The sequence below is a fragment of the Gymnogyps californianus genome, chromosome 10 (assembly GCF_018139145.2).
Source record: "Gymnogyps californianus isolate 813 chromosome 10, ASM1813914v2, whole genome shotgun sequence".
Classification (NCBI taxonomy): Eukaryota; Metazoa; Chordata; class Aves; order Accipitriformes; family Cathartidae; genus Gymnogyps; species Gymnogyps californianus.
The window spans coordinates 13,127,717-13,144,620 of NC_059480.1; the positions used below are offsets into that span (position 1 = coordinate 13,127,717).

General features: G+C 37.1%; 1 long non-coding RNA gene across 1 annotated transcript in view; it reads left to right on the top strand.

Moving 5' to 3' along the window:
* The window catches only part of LOC127020283 (uncharacterized), a 249,989-nt gene that overhangs the window by 57,951 nt on the left and 175,134 nt on the right, over nt 1-16,904 (top strand). The window contains exon 2 of the long non-coding RNA XR_007767049.1: nt 10,530-10,698. This is a non-coding gene — a long non-coding RNA (uncharacterized LOC127020283). The remainder of the gene's footprint in view (nt 1-10,529; nt 10,699-16,904) is intronic.

Sequence of the window (16,904 nt, forward strand, 5' to 3'; positions counted from 1 at the left end):
GATAGGTACCCCTGGCTGCTTCTCTGCAGCCAGAAATGAAAGCAGATGTATCCCCCTTACAAGAGAAGTAACAACTGGGTTTCCTAGGAAGTAGAGGTTTGCAGCATTTTTGCCGCTCTCCACTCTTGCTAATAAATCCTGTATTTATAATTCAAAGAAAACTACTGCAGTAGCTCATAAAAGAAAACATTCTTAGCTACTTACAGAAGTGAATATCACATATAGGGTTGACTTTGTCTAAAGACCTTGACGATTTTACTTATAAAGCCTTATAATAAACCACTGAGGGAAACAGTAAACTTCTCATTTTAAAGAAGGGACACTTAATATTCTCAAACTCTGCAGTAATATCAGCAACCTGCCAGATGAGGAAGAGCAAGCAGAAACCTCTGTGTTCCCCCTAATTCTCTCCTTTGTCTCCTGCCCTGTAGATGAGGGGTTTGCAAATTTGGAATTACAGGGGCTCTTTGGAGGAATTGCTATTTCCCAAGTTTGCCAAGTGTACAGAAGATACGTTGCATGGCTGCATTTCCCCCAACCAAAAGCACTGATCCAACGCAATATGCTATTGTGAAGCTGCTCAAATGCAAAAATTAGTTGTCTCGGGGTAGCCTAGCACTTTCCCAGAAGGAGGAGGGGAAGACAATGTGTCTACCGGCTTCCACCCCTGTGCGTTACATCTCGAGTGCTGAGTAGAACAGAGGAAAAGCTAAACCACAACTGATATTTTTCTGCTTCGTTGCACAGAGGCTAGAAAACAGTGTTTGTAGGCATTTTTAGCCATTATTAATCTATGCGATTGTAACCTTTGTAATTTTCTCCCTTCAAAGTGTGGAAGACACTGAAATTAACAGCCTAAGGAGGTTTGGAAATTGGGACTTGGCATTTAAAGCCTAGTCAGCTTGCATTACATTGTGTAGTAATTGCTAGTTAATGTAATAGCAAAACCATTACGGTGACAAAAATCTTAGAGTGTATTTCTCTTTTGATGTGTAAATTAAGACTGTCAGAAAGTAGTCCCAATATTAAATAGGCCCCCTCATCCGTTCTAGTTTGAAAACACTTTGCTTAATCACTGGCAGCATATATATACACGATTTTGCTTGTGTCTACCATATTCACTACTATCCGCTTTCATGCAGACCAAAGGAGAAAGATTTATAGGGGCTGTGAAATGTTTGAGAGGTCTTCTGCCTTGAACAAGTTATCTGTTTGGGACAAAGAAGCAATGATTTTTAGGTCAAATTCTGCTAACAATTTTTGTAGGAAACTATGCAAAATTCAAGCTTCTTAAGCCTGAGTACTTTGGTACATTATTTCTTTTCAAATAGCAGTGCAAGATTAAAGAAGTTCAGGAAAGATAATGTGTTTCCAGGGAATCAGAGAAAGTTTTTGAGATAAGCTGCTAGCCTATTTGTAGAAATTACAGAAGCTTCAACAAAACTCAAACAGCAACCATCTGTTTCTTCCATTCTGTAAATCTTAATTGTTTTTATTATGGTATAGACATCAAAATATAATTATCTAACTTGTTTTTAGCTACCACATAAAAATGGTGAAACAAACTTTCTCATATTGCTTTCTCACTTTAGCAGAATTCTTCATAGGTGTATTTCTTCTACCAAAGATCTCAAACGGTTACGTGACTTACCAAGAAAAAGTCAATGTGATATTTCTTCATGGAAGAGTGAAATACTAATGACTCTGTTGCTGTTCCCCCTCTTGTGCTTGGTTGAACATCTTTGTGCTCTTACCTCCTCCGCTTCCTCTTCTGTTCCTGCCAAACTTTTAAAATACTAATCATGGCTCAGTAGCAGTGAATCTGCTGCAGGTGGTTTAAGTGTAAATTGTGTATCTCATCTTTAGGGTGTAGTGAGGACCTTGGAATGACCTGTGGTACTCTGGCCCATTTCAGTGTCACTCAGCTCCTGTTCTGTCATATTTGGCTTTTTTCCCTCTAGCTGAATAGAGGTTGCAAACTAATTCTGGGGAGGCTTCCATAAGCTTATGTAGACTCCTCAACTGTTTTTGTGAAATAGTAGTTTGATGGGATTGACCTGTGCTGAAATAATGAATCCCTTCTAGGGAAGGGAAGGAAAAAAAAAAAAACCCACGAAAACAAAACATTGCACTGCAGTACATTTACCAAAGCCAGCAAGCTTGCATTATTAATAGTTTAATGCCATGGAGGAAATAAACAATTTAGTAGCTAATATGTGATATTACATCAAACAAGTGACTTCAGCTGGGATTAGCAAAGAAGATAGGAATTGCTGCTCATCCTTCTCCCGCAGCACATCTCTATTTTGCCGCTCTGCTGAAGGCTGCGTTAGACGAGACCCAAGACCTCTGCATTGACCCAGAAAGCGTACTGTTCATAGTGAGGCATGTGTCTTGCCTGGGAGATGCTGGCTAAAAGGGCCTCTGCGACTGTAGTATCACAACTGTGGAGCCGCCCTCTAAATGCAGCGTGCCATCTCACAGATTTATGTAATCTTCCTTCATCTCAAAAGTCCAAGATGCAAAATTCTTTTTCCCCCAATGGTTTCACTGTAGTGGGATGAACTGTTGTTTCCTCTGCCCTGCATTAAGAATTAATGGGTAGTTTGTCATCATTGTGTTGCTTAATGTTGAGGAATATTTCTAGTGACTCTTCGATCAATGTATGCAAGGTAATCACTACAAGGCAATTAAAAAAAAAGGGCCACTTAGAAGTTGCTGACAGAAAAAGGAATTCTTCCTCAGAGACTGCTTTCTTAATACTTTATTCTGTCCAGTAGAAGAACTTAAAGTTTGCATAATAATTATTATGCTAATATAATGGTATTTAGAAGGCCATTTCTCCTCCTACTTGCAAATGAACAAGTTATTCATGACCTGGTCTGTACTTCTGACATGCAAGAAAATGTAGAATCAATAGAATGAATTTATTTATCGGATCTTAAAAAGAAAACAAAAGTAGTCTTAAACTTCCAGTCAACCTGCAGTCAGGTAACTTGTAAATTAAACAATTGAAATGTAAATTTGAACACCTGGCTAATTCCTTGAAAGATCAAGATGGGCATCTCTGAAATATTCATAACAAGAATGAAAGGGAAATTGTTCAGCAGTACTTTTTTTTTTATTTTTCATTTTTCCTCCCTTACTTGGTTTAGGAGTAGAAAAATATGCCACAGAGTTTGTAGAACCATAATGAAATGAAATCTAAAGAAGAATTTCATAGTGTAAAAACCTGAGTTTTTTTCTTAGACTAAGAAGTAGAAGCGGAACCTAAAGCCTTCTTTATAAAGATGGGAAAAAATGGGTTGTTTTTAATATTGCTCTTTGGTGCTTTGACACCTGACTAAGGACAGCAGGTACGTACCTCTCTGCCCTGGCAATCGTAGCCTGGAACAGTGGGTAGGTACCGATAGCCTTTTATTCACAAACTGAACAATGGCCATTTTTTTTTCTCCTCAAAATAAAGCAGGAATGGCAGGTGATTGTTTTAATTTTAGAGATTATTTTCTTTTTTTATATGATGGTAATTAAAGCACTCACCAAGGATATGGGAGACTGTGGTTCAGTGTCTTTTTCTGCTTTACTAGGTAAACTGAGTTTCAGTGCTTGAGAACATATTCCGGAAAAAGTGCCTTATACCGTTTAAGATGACTGTTGGATGGCTTGGTACCGCTGAACTTAAGGCTTGTTACAAACAATAGGGAATAATCTGGTGCAAAAGTCATTCCTTCCAATGTGATGAGCTGAGCAAAGCAAACCATTTATTTCATAATGTTGATCTTTTTTTCCCCTCTCCCTTTCCTAAACGCTCAAACCTTTATTAGCTTACCCAAGAAACTCAGTATAATAGGAGTCGATTGCAAAGAAATGTCTTGATTCTGCCAGAAGAGTGAATGAGAGCACTTGAAGTGATTACACTGACTTGCTTTCATTTCTTCTACTACTCTAATAGATGAATTTGAGATGTTTTTATTTTCTTTTTTCTTAGCAGCTTTGTCAACCAAGTGATGTAATCTGATAACAGGCTGGGAATTAGGATGCAAGTACTTTTCAACTTTGAACTCTGTAAAAAGACCTCCCAATAAATTATCGTGATTTAAAAGGATTTAGGAAATATCCAGGAGGCTGTGCTACTGTTTGCTGCAGCCTGTGCTAACAGCACCCTAAACGGGTGAAGTTGCTCCCTTTCAACAACTTACCTCAGTGACCTGTAATCACTCTGCTTTACTGACTGTATTTTCATTATTCCCATAGCTGTACTTTATATCATGGTGCCATATTCGGTCTCGCCAATACTTATTTCTCAGCTCTTCATCCTGAGCACAAGCCTTTCTGTTCCCTTTCAGGGACTGGAGGGGTAACAGCATTCCTCTGACCGCGGGCGTGCTTGGCCACAAAAGCTGTACTTGACTCAGAGCATTTTGCGAAGTCTGCTAGTGGTTCTGCAAATAAGAAGGAAGGCCTTTTTTTTGTTTTTCTTTCCTTTTTTTCAAAACAAAACAGACACCCCCCCCAAATCCCAGACCCTTCCAACTTAGTAGCCAAGTGTTAGGAGGAAGAGGAAAATGGGAGAGAGGAAAGACATTTGACTCTGTGTTAAAATACTGCTTCAGAGATGCACCTGCAGTTTCGCCCCCCTGCACCCATACTGCTATGTATAAGCTATCTAGTTTCAAATATTTAGAAGCTGTGACACTTTTTTTGGTGTCTAGATCCTGTTCTAGCCTGTTAGTTGAACCAATCGTGACAGTCCTTCTTGGCCAGAATACCTTGCTGGAATTTAATCTGTTTAGTACTGTATTTTCTAGGACAATCTGATGTGAACTGTTAAACTAATACATCATTGGAAAGAGCTGTCACTTTAATGATGTATTAATTTCGCACGTCATGAAGGTGAAATGCAAGGTAACAAGTGTATTATGCAAAATATGGTGCCCTCTAAGGAATAACATTTCTGGATGGCAGATGCATGATAATGATTTAAAAAAACCCAACAAAAATACCAAAAAAATAACCCCCCCCCAAACCCCAAACAAAACCCAGACAACTCTCTAATTATTATGAATTGTTCTTCAATGCCAGCTAGGCTGATTTTACTTTACCAATTGTATAGTACATATGGAATGCAGCATTACTATATTTGAGTGTTGTAAATAAAGAAAGAGAGATTTTATTATAACAGAGTGCTTTTTTAAACACAATTATTTCTTTTTTTTTTTCTGTTGGATTTTAACCAGGTTCGCTAGAATAAGTCTGCAGGGTGTGACTCGATAGACAAACAGCTTGATGTGGTTCTGCCTACTAGTACTAGTATTATTTTACTGTGGGAGAGAGGCTTCTGCATTTCAGTTTTCCCTTGCAGCCAACATTTTCCTTATCCAAACCCAGAAGAAACAAAGTGGGTTTTGAAGGGTTTCCATTCCTATGTGTTTTCTGCCAGAGGGCTTTGCAGTCCGTTTACTTAATTAACTCCTACCAAAGCTCACCTGCGAGATATGAGAGACAAGCCAGAACCATTAGCAGTATCTTCCCAGAGGCCTGCAGAGATGATTATGGGTATGGTGAATGAACACCTCAGAAATTTGCTATCTCAGGCTTTTAGTTGCTCTTTAATGGGTCATGCCTATGTTTGGTGCTTCCATTTCCTGCAATGGGGAGGAGAAAATTTTAGTGCCAAACATTCTGTAGTAACGTAAGATTGCTGGTTGGTGCTTGCTGGGGAATGTGCAACTTGTGCAAAGGATTTTGTTCAGCCCTGTGCTTTTGCAGATTTTATTTCATGTCAATTAAAGACATGTGACTGTAAGGTTTGGATTTCTAGAACACTACTAGTCTTTGTGGTTCAAGTGCTGCTCCTCTCACCCCCGTGACTTTTCTTTGAGTGTTTTCTGAAGTGCATGAAGCAATGATATTTGGAAGGGTGTATATGCATGTGTGGCGGTTGGTGGTGGTGAGTGTTAAATAGAGAATGCTATTCCTGAGATCTTGAAAGTGTTTTGGAAGCTTGTGGAGTGGGGGTTAGTTTTTTTGTTTGTTTTGTTTTTCCCTATATATTTCTGATAAAAAATGTCAATCTTTCTTTCCATGGATGAAACCCACCTGCTGGGAGGGCTGTATCAGAATCTTGGATATTTTTTGTGTGTTCTGACAAATGTTGCAGCAATGTTGTTTCCATATAGCCTCTAGAGGAGTGTGTGCCATGCTGTTGTGTTTTTTCTGTCGACATTGTTCCAGCATTGGACTGCAGAATATATTGGTCTAACAAAATGTTGTGAAAAGATAAAGTTTGGCTGAAGTTTAAAAAAATAAATAGATAAATTAAAAAAAATTCTGATTTGACTTAACGGTTTGAAACTTCCCTTATAGCTAATATTTACTGTGATATGTTGTGCCCATAACACACCTAGTCACTAGACCTATGTGTGATTTTAAGCATGGTATTCAGCCATGTTTCTGGCAGCTCTTCTTGTGCTTTTCATCTTGGTTATCCCTTGTACGGTAAAAGGTTGTATGAGCTCACTGTGGCTGCTTGCAAATCAGTGCTTTAATCCAGATAGTTACATCCTGACATAACTAACCCTGTAACTGTTGAATAACATACACTCTTTTGTCTGCTCAGACCTGTGAAAGTGGAGAAGAGCTGTTCTTAACCACAACCCAGCTGTTGGGATAGTGGATGATGGCTATTAACCTGTGTGTATAGTAACACACATGAATAAATGCACTGGATTACAAATGTGTGATTTAGGAAGAAGGTTTGAGGGAAGATGAGCCAATTTTAATGGGATAACTTAAAATTACTATCGTTTTATGAAACAAAGAATCCTAGTAGTATTAAGTAATGAAGCAAAAACGTACAATTAAAACAGTTAGAAATTTAGAATTGTTAAAAATTATTTTTACTTTGTTATTTGCAATGGTTCCACCTCCCCTTTAGCTTTAGAAAGACAGACTGATTGTTACTCACAAAGGAAGAAGAAAAGAAAAAGGAAGTAAGAATATATAATTGTGCGTATTAGAAGAAATAGTCAGAAACTGATTAGTGTGGGAGGAATTAATTTTTAAATCTACCCACGCTCTCTGTTTTTTAATTTTTTTGCTATTCAATTATGCATCAGTAAATGTTATCATGCAATCACTGGCAAGGTGCTAATTAGTATTTATGAATTGCGGCTTTTTATGTCTGACCTTTTGATAATTTCCATTTGTGGAGATGGTTTTAGGTATATACTGATCTTGGAGAACTGTCTTCTTTTTTTTTTCCCCCTCAGTTCTGAATTTTGATACGCTGTTGCAGTAGCAGTGACTTACAATCCCCTTTTATTTTTGCTAATAAAAATGAATGCTTTAATGAACAGAAAGGTGCCCCTGTAAATTGCTGAATTAAAAGAAAACAATTCTTAGTTAGGTAAGGAAATGTATGTAAAAGAGTGATCAGTGAAAAGTACTGTGAAAGGTAGTAAACAGATGCCTTTTAAAATCAAACTTCTTATCTAGGTGCCTAAATTGGGTTTAGATGCCTACGTTTAACCAGACACTTACAAAGATTTTATTTTTTAATTATTTATGAACCCTTGAACATAGCAGAGGTCACTGGTGTTATCTTTAGTAGCTAATTATACCCACCAGTATGACTTCATTCTGAAAATAAGCATTTTTTACCCCTTCTGAAACGGAAATCTAGTGTTCCTAATCTCTCAAGCACCAATTTTGTAAATGTCCCAAGGTGATTAAAGGGGATTGTGGGAGTGAGTGGGATCGTAGCTAATCAAACTGACTGAGGGGTTTGTGGTCAGTGCTGCTCAACCACTTGTCCAAATGAAGGCTTCCACTGTGGAAGAAAAGCACATTATTGCTTTGATTTCCATCCTGTCCTGCTGACATGATTCGTGCTTCTGCTAGAATGAGTGTTTCTGTGGGTGCAACTGTGCCAGAATATATTTAAGTGTTCTTCACTGAAAAAAAAAAAAAAAAGTGAATGGGGAAATGCTATTTGGTTTAATGAAGAACTACTGAAAAGATGGCTCTCATTTAATTTATATATATATATGAAATTGTATATTTGTGTGTATCTTATATTTGTGTAAAGTGTTGGGTTTTAATATTAAATATTTAATATTAAAGAGGTTTCATAAAATGCTGAGGTTTCATTGCTAGTTGGAGCACTCCACTGTGCCTCATGGGTAGGACTTCAGGGGCCTGGTTCTCTTGAGGAAACAAGCTTGCCTGCATAAGAATTGCAGAATTTTAAAGTTGAATTACCATGACTTACGCCTTTTACATTTTGAGTTATATTGCTTGCCTACAGGATGGAGGATTACTTTCTAGTAGGCTGATTTAAAGCCTGTTAAGGCACTAAAAGAATTATTATTATTATTATTTTTTTTTTTTTTTTCCCAAATCTAAGAACAGTTTTGATATCAGGAAATTCTATTTGATCAAAATGGGTTAAGTCTCTCTGGTCACACAGTATGATGTAATGTTCTTTCAGACTGCATAGTCGCCTTGTGTGCTAGGAGTAGTATGCCTCCTTCGTAATGTCATCCATTCTCAATGAGCAGCCCATAAGTGGAATAAACAAGCCATAGCTAGGTTTTTTTTGTTTGTAGTTTTGTGTTGGGTTTTTTTTTGTGGCTTTTATGACTGAGTTAAGTTGGATGTATACATATAGTCTTGTGCAATCCAATGCAAATATGCCCTTGTCCCCCTTTTTTCCCCACTTGAACAATATAAAATAACTTTGTGGAGTTGACTTGATAAATATTAAATATTCTATTACGTTCTAGATGTAAAATTAAACTCAAGGACAAATTATTTTTTTTTATAATACTATTTTTCTGTGTTCCGAAAGTGGTTTTGAAATGTGTTGAGTCATAAAGATGCTCCAGCCAGGCAATAACTCTGCTACTGAAACTGGATCTGGAGAAGAAAATAGACTTAATTCTTTTGCTTTTTAGGATTCACTATTGTTGTGATTTTTTTTTTTTTTTTGGACATCTCTTCCTTTAAAAACATAGAAGTCTGACAAGAACGTGTTATATTACTGTTATACTAATGTGATTTAACTAAATACAACAACAATTCTTTGAACAGCAACATAAATAAGGACTCTAATTTTACTTAACTAAAAAGTACCCATGGGTAAAATAAGAAATTTTAGGTCTCCAAGGAAAGAATTAATCTCATGTTGTTTCTGATAAGAAAGTACGGTTTCCATTGCTGGTTATGTTGCATTAATGAACAGTTATTGTTCAGCAAAGCAAATGCAGAGATTCATTAAAGCAGCAGTAAAAAGAACAACATCTTAGAACAGTTATGTTTTATTTTAGAACTGATCCCTTCTGACTAAATTTGAGTTTATCTTTGAGTTTTCTGTCTTTTGCCACCTTAAAGTCTGTGGTGTTTGTATCTTTTATATACTGTCCAAATACAGCTACTCAGTTAAATGATAAAATGTATTTTGGCATTTGTGAGATGAGATTTTTGTGGCCAGTTTAATTTTATGATTGTACGCAGGAAAACCACAATCATCTTCAAAACTTTTTGTTTTTAATTTATCTTCAGGTCAGTCTGCATTGGTTTAAGCTCCTACTTTCATAAGAATTTCAATGTGAAACTGCTCTGAGAAAAGTTCTATTAAAAACAAAGCCCTGTGTGCATACACAAAGCCAAAGATACCTTTTTATTTAGGTTTTTTTTGCCATTTAAGGAGAACATAACATTTGTATAATTTCAAAGTGTTTGGTCCCTAATGTAATTGAGCCAGCTTAGCTGGGAGCTGAACTGAGATCCTTAATGAGCAGAAACTTTAGCTGAATCCAATACTTCTTGCATCTGGAACAGAACTAAGTAATACTAAGGAGTTGTGGGAAGAGATGTAAAGGTGCCCTTTATGAATGATTTATGCGAGTTCATGCTTATTCACACATAACCAAAATGGATTCATGCTAATGATCTACACTTTGATCTTCAGAACTTTAGTAATAGTATTGTCTCACTAAATGCTATATTTAATAAGTAGAAATCTGTGGTATTAAAATACAAGCAATTTTTGTCTGTAGTAGGAGAAAAATCTGTTTGAGTAGGAGACATTGTATCCATTATCATCTGGATTTCTGCACTCTGTATTTAAAATCCTATAATGGAGTCTATACTTCTTGTAGAGTATTTAAGTCTCTTGACCAGCCTTTTTCTTTATTTGCCTTTTGCAAGCCACCATAGAATGATCTGCAGGACTTCAGTTATAAAAGATAGTAGGAGAAATGTCTCTTGGCATTCTGGAAGGCAAGTGCTTTTGCATGAACTGCTCCCTGAAGTTCATGTTTATGGGTTGACTAAAACCACCTCCTTTTGCCTTCAGCCCCACTGTCTTCCACGCAAATCTTAAACTATAATAATAAACTAGTTTCACTAACTAATGTTGATTGTGTAATAATTAGTGGCGTCCCATTGTTGGTAATTTTCCCTGAAATACTAAAACAAGATATGAAAATTATTAATATTGAATAATTTTTCAATTCACTTTCCAGATGCTGTGTAATAGTTCTGCTATTCTGTGATGCTCCATAAAGCTATAAATCTGAGATGTGCCCATGCTGATTCACATGATCTGCAGTCGGTATCTATCAACAAAGAACTGCTAGTTGCAACTTCATCTGGCGGAAACCCAGAGCAGTCAAAAGGAAATGCTTCTCAGAGGTAAGAGAGCTTACTTTTTTTTTTTATTCTCTCCTCTATAGTGATGAATTCTGCCCATTTAGATCTGTGCAGTTGTGTGGACTGAAATTTGTTGCAGGAAAGCCGCAAAAATAAAGGGGAAAGGAAAGCAGCTCTTCAGCCTTGGGTTTTGAATTTTTCCTCTAAGGTTTATCTTCAGTTTTCAAAGAAAGATTTTGCTGTAGTTAGGGTATCTGTTTCTGTTTGCTAGAGATTTTGTATGGAGTTCTTCCTCTTACACTCAGAAAATGGGAAGATAGGACCTGAGAGCTGCAAGGCTTCTCATATGTCATTTGATCTGCTACAGAAGTCCAATTAGCAAATTAGTACAAGACTCTGGGCTATGCCCCTTTCCAGTTTATGGAAGTTAGCCGCTTTCACATCCTTGTAGGATAAAGTGGGGAGGTAAGCAGTTGAGAAAGCAGTACAATACATCTTGAACGCATGCCTATTGGGAAGCAGAGACTGGAAATGAACTATGAGCAATGTGTAGACAAGCCTGATTTAAAGAGCTTCCACAGGGAAATCTGAGAACAGGCTTTGTTGTGGACACTTTGGGGATGGCTCTTATTGCTCTTGCTGTGCAAAGTCCTTGTTACAGCCATTTGTATTAAGCTGCACCCTGGAGCGATTAGTCTTCTGTAGATGGGCAAGAGGGAGATGACTGTCATGTATGGCTGTAGGAAAAAGACTGTATGTTTAGAGGAAATTTCATGGATTGGATTTGACCTCTGCACCAAATGAGCTGTGGAAATCCTTGAAACTCCCATCCAGAAAAACAGAAAGCATGCATTTTCCTCATCAAATGGCCTTCAATGGTTTAACTTATTTTTCTGCTGCTGTAAGGGCAAAAGCCCTTCTATATCCATGGCTCTCAATCTCGCTTTTTATTATTTCTTAGTAGTTTTAGCTGAGGCAAGACACACTTGTCATGCTTGGCTTTATAATTTTCTTCTTGAGTGTGATTATAGTGAAAAATATTAGACAAAGGAGTAGGAAGGGAGGGAAAAGCTTTTGGAATTGTGCATGTGGGCTGCAGCTAGAACCCCATAGGTGAGTTAATTAGAATGGTGAGAGCCTGCCTGCCCAGCTTATTAGTACTTAGCATTATGGTATTGGTGCTTTGAAACTGCTCTTGAAATGAAGACTGCTCACAGAGCAGGAAGATGATATATTGTGTTATTGTCTATACATTTTGTTGCAGCATTTCGTACTTCTAGGAGACTGCTAGCAGTGTTACGTGAGTTCATGCTGTTGCTGTGATTTTTTTTTTTAAAAGCATAATTATCTCAGAAGCTACAAGCAAAAGTGAAAAGTTAGGAAGCTGAAGGCAAGAAGGTGTTTTATTTGTTTCATTCATGATTGAAACCTTTCTTTAAACCTTTGTTGCAATTCACGCTTTGACTCTTAGAAATCTCTGAGTCAATTTGTAGAAGTTGGAGTCTTTACTGATCAGCTTCTAGTACATTTTGAGACTCATCAGTAACTTATCATTCCTCTAAAACTTAATGGCACAGTAGGCACGGCAAAAGGCTCTTTCAGTTTCTGCCTCATAGGTCTGTAATGGTTTGAGATTTGTGGTTTGCCTCTCTCTTGTAGGATACTCTCTCCTGCAGTAAAAGCAGCAAAAATAGCATGTAATTGACTCAGTAACAGCATATTGGCTTGTACCCCACCAGCTAAATCCACACATGACTGTGATGCTGAAAGCTTTTTCCCTTCCTCAGTGAACAGTATAAAGTGGAGAACAATATAAGTGCATAGCTTGCCCACAGATGTCAGATGCCAAAGTCACTGAAACCTGTAATTTAGATGATCTGGCAAAGATTTCAAATTCTGGGAAGGTCTTTTGGGATCTTTCTATGATCTCAGCTTTTTCCAAAGTCTCCGTAATGGTTGCACAGAGAACAGTCTGGTTCTCAGTTTTTCTTCCTTAGTTTCTCTGTGAGGATGCTTAACCGCTTGCTTTATGTGCTGCGGTTCTTCACTTAACTAGATGAGAATCTAGTATTAGATTCAGTTCAGTCTTGATTGTCTGAATCTCATTTACTTCCTGCTACTAGACCAGGACAACAGGTCATAATACTTTTATTAATAACATTTGATACCTTCATCCATAATTCTGTTCTCTCCCTGTCCCTTTGTGTATGGATTTGTAGTGTAATGTTGAGCTAATGTATGGAGTCTCTATAATACAATTTCAGCTATCCAAATCTGCCAATTTTGGATAAGTGTATTGGAAGAAGCGTACTCGTTCATAGCAAACACTGAGAGCTATGTCAAAGGAAAGCAAAAAGATCTTGCCACAGGCAGAGTTGCAATTTTTTCTCTTATGCAAGTAAGATGGATGTGATGTTGAAAATAATCAAAAGGGTGAGGGGAAAGAATAATAAAAAGCATCAGAAAAGAGGAATATTGTGAGCTCTAAGAACTTCTGAAAAAGCAAAAACTCTTACCCAGTGTTCTTTAGCTAGCTTCTGATACAGACTTTAGATATTTACATATAAGCAAAAAGCATTAGCTGTTAATATTCAGGCAGTCAGATACTGAAGTATTTTGTCCCTTTGCAGGAATTTAAAATGCTAATGAATGATTAGGCTTCACTAACAAGCTGCCTAATTTCACTTGCAATGATTTAACAAAAGTGTTTTCCATCTGGGAGATACTAGAAACAAACAACTCTTAATTTTTGGCAACAGATTTGTTAAATTGTTCTTTCTGAGGTTGCATTATGATGGAGTCCTTTAAAGGGAGTTGTTGGTTGTTTCTGGACCCTGTCAGAAAAATACACATGGGTAATATTGTTAGAAGAGGAAAAATTTATGCAGAAGACTGTCAACACATTCTCTACAGGTTTTTCTTTAGAAGCATAGATTGAGTATCATAGTCTTCAAAGCAAAGGACCAGAACTCTATTTTAAGATGGGGTATTCAAAGCTTTGGGGTTTATTTCTAGAGTAGCAATTAGGAAGTTCTGGGAGCATGTTGCAAAACTCCTATAAATGCATTGTTATGTTATATGGCGAAATCTGAAAGGAAACACATTATGGATTTTGTATTGAAAATACTTTCTAACTAATTAAAAGCACATTTATTATATACTTCTGTAGTTTCTTAGGGCACATAATTCTCCTAATGCCATATAATAAAACTTGAGTTGTGGCATGTGTCAAGAACCAGACAGAAGGCAGGCACTTTTTTGCATTCAATTATTTGGATTGAATGGACTTTATTTAAAGAGGATGTCGTGTGATATTGGCTGGCATTTTCAGCTTGTCCTTAAAAGCTATATTCCTTCTCCCTTCTTCACCCCTTTTCTCTCTGTTCCAAATAACTTTTTTCACTTAATTTCCATTGGAGTTGTAAAACCTGCCCTTTCCTAAGTTAGCTGTTGTGGAGATGTGCACAAATAGATTGCTGTTTGGTCTGGTGCAAATACAAATTGTTTTCGTTGGTTTTTTTTCTTGTTGCATTTTATGAACTGGATGTAGAATGGAAATATACAATGCAGGCATCCTAGGTAATGGAGAAAAATGTGAATATTTTTGCTACCAGTATCTCTGTTAACTGCTCAGTGAGAAAGGGATACCTATTGTGATATTTTCATCCCTTTTGCATAAACAAGATTCCATGCTTTATGAACTTGCTCTTACAATGTGCTTAATGTGCGCTGTCTAGCCAGCGAGGCATCAGAATGTGGATGTAACTGTTTAGGCAGGAAACTCCATTAATCTTGACTATGGCTATGCCTGCATTTAGAACTATATATGTCCTTGGATCACAGTCAGTCTATTCAGCACCTTGGAGCATCAAACTCCCAGTCTTTGAAACACAGATTTTAAATGTCTATCAGCGCAGTTCTGCCATGTGCACAGGCACACTGAAAGTAACACCAGGCAATTCATTGTGTGTATGAATGTGCTTAATAAGAACAAAGGGTGCTTGCTAGAAATTACAAAACATTCAGTAGGGAAAAGTGTTTCTACATCATGATGTGTCATTGTGGTGAGTGTCACTTAAAACTAAAGGGAAGAGCTTTTTTCACAATTGGATTGTTAATATAGACATATTACAGATTTTTTTTTTTTTTTGTCACGTGTTGTAGAATTGTTCTGCTAATTTGATACTTGTATTGGCAGGTCTCCTAAGTTTTCATAAGTGAAAGTTTAAAAATACAAAATAATTAGAGGCCGGTAGTGCTGCTGCTGATGTGGGAAGCTATGAAGTGAAAATATTTATGGTCAATAAATTCCTATTGACTTCAGCATACCTAGGATCAGACAATAAATGACTCTTTTCTCACTGCTTTTTTAGCCTTATTGAACTTGAGTAATGACTCCCCTATTTTATTTCTCTCCTTTGAAATCTTAAAGGGGGAGGGGGAAGAAAAAAAAGGAGGTGGGGGAAGAAAAAAGGTTCATCTCCCTGGCAGTAACTCAGCTGCAGTAACTTTGGTTTTACAGCCTTGTTGTTCTGCACTGCGGTGTAGTAAGTGACTTAGATCTGAACCATCTCGTTGTGCGAGGTTTAAATGCTAATTTTCTACTCTCCTATGCTAGAGAGAGAAACCCTAGCATGTTCATGTCACTTGCCAGACTAATTGAGCCTCGTGAAAAAAGCTTATTAAAGTTAATTCAAATACAGGAGTAAATATAAGTAAGCATGAACTGCTATCATAAAGTTGTTTTGTAGTTATTTCTTGAAGGTGTAGGTCTTGGTTTTATTTATTTTTATTTTATACAACTGTATTAGGTACTTTTGCATGCGTTTCACCCAGTGTAAGGACTGGTTTATTTTGGTAATGTAACAATTTAACTCTAATTAGGAAATTGTGCAATGAAAAAACCCCACCATTAAAGAAAATACTCTTCCTTTAAAGATTCTATATGCTGGATGTAAGTTAATGCTGTTTTCATTGAGTCACATCTGTTTGAATGTACAACAATGATGAATTATTAATGTGCAGTCCTATAAAAGAATAGTCCTTCTTTACTGACAGAAAAAAGCATTTGGTTTGATACAGGAAATTAAATCACTTTATGCTTGCGAAGCTTGTTAATTATATCTGAAGTAAAGGATTTTAATTGATCGCAATACTTGCTGTACAAAATAATTTTCTTCACTTGAATGTGAAAGACTGCACATCCATTTTTATCCTGTTTTTATCTTTAATATTGGTTTAAGCTTTTAAAAAAAAAAAAAAACAAACCCCAAACAATAGTTTTCAACAGCTGATAACAATTTGGTACAAACATAACTTACCATCTATTCAACTTTCCAGTAAATGGGAAAAAAAAAAATAAACACAATCCTTAACGTTAATGTATTGGCTTGCATGAGAAAATGGTTGTTCATTAATCTCTAGGTAGCCTTCATACAAACTCATGCAGTCTTAATTTTGCAGCCTCTATGTGAGGCTTGGGCAATGGGTTTCTCCCCCCTCCACCGCCCCCAGAGAATACTTGGAAGAGCATCTTGGGCAGCAGAGGGCCTGAACGCTTCCCTCTTCACAGCGCTGGCTAGTGATATTGCTGAAGACATAGGTGCGTGTTACTGGCAGCAGTGGCTAGAAGAGGACAGTCTCTCCCTTGTGGAGTGGCAGTCCTTGGTACCCTGATGGCCCTTGTTGACAGGGCAGCAGCAGGTTTCATGCTTGCACAGGTAAAACCAACTTTCTGATAGCTCTGCGTAGAGAGTCCTGAGGTTTTTTGTGACTGCTGCTGGAGAAAAAGACAGATTTCTATGTATGGGGAGAGAAGAACAAGTCCTGGCTTAACTTTCAAGTGATTTAGTGTTTTTCATATAAATAAATAACTTAAAAATTAAAAAAGACACTGATGGTTTTAAATGTGATACATTGCAATTTCATTCACACTTAGCAAATCAGGCAAGTTTTAAGAGTTTGTTCACTTGCATCAACACACAAGGTAGAGAAAAGTATCAAAGGATTAGAAAATCTTCAAATTATGAAATCCATTTGGAGACAGAGGCCTTGAGGCAGGGAAATAGGCAGTACCAACCTATTGGGATATCGAAGTCAGTTGATGGTCTATCCCAGCTCTGATAGCTCCCCATATTGACTTCCCGTTGTGATGTTTCTCCTTCAGAAGCAACTTCTGTGCGATTCCTTATGCTGCCTGCGATTTTGAAAGTGTTTCCTCTGGTTTAGACCTGGGGGATATGTGTGTG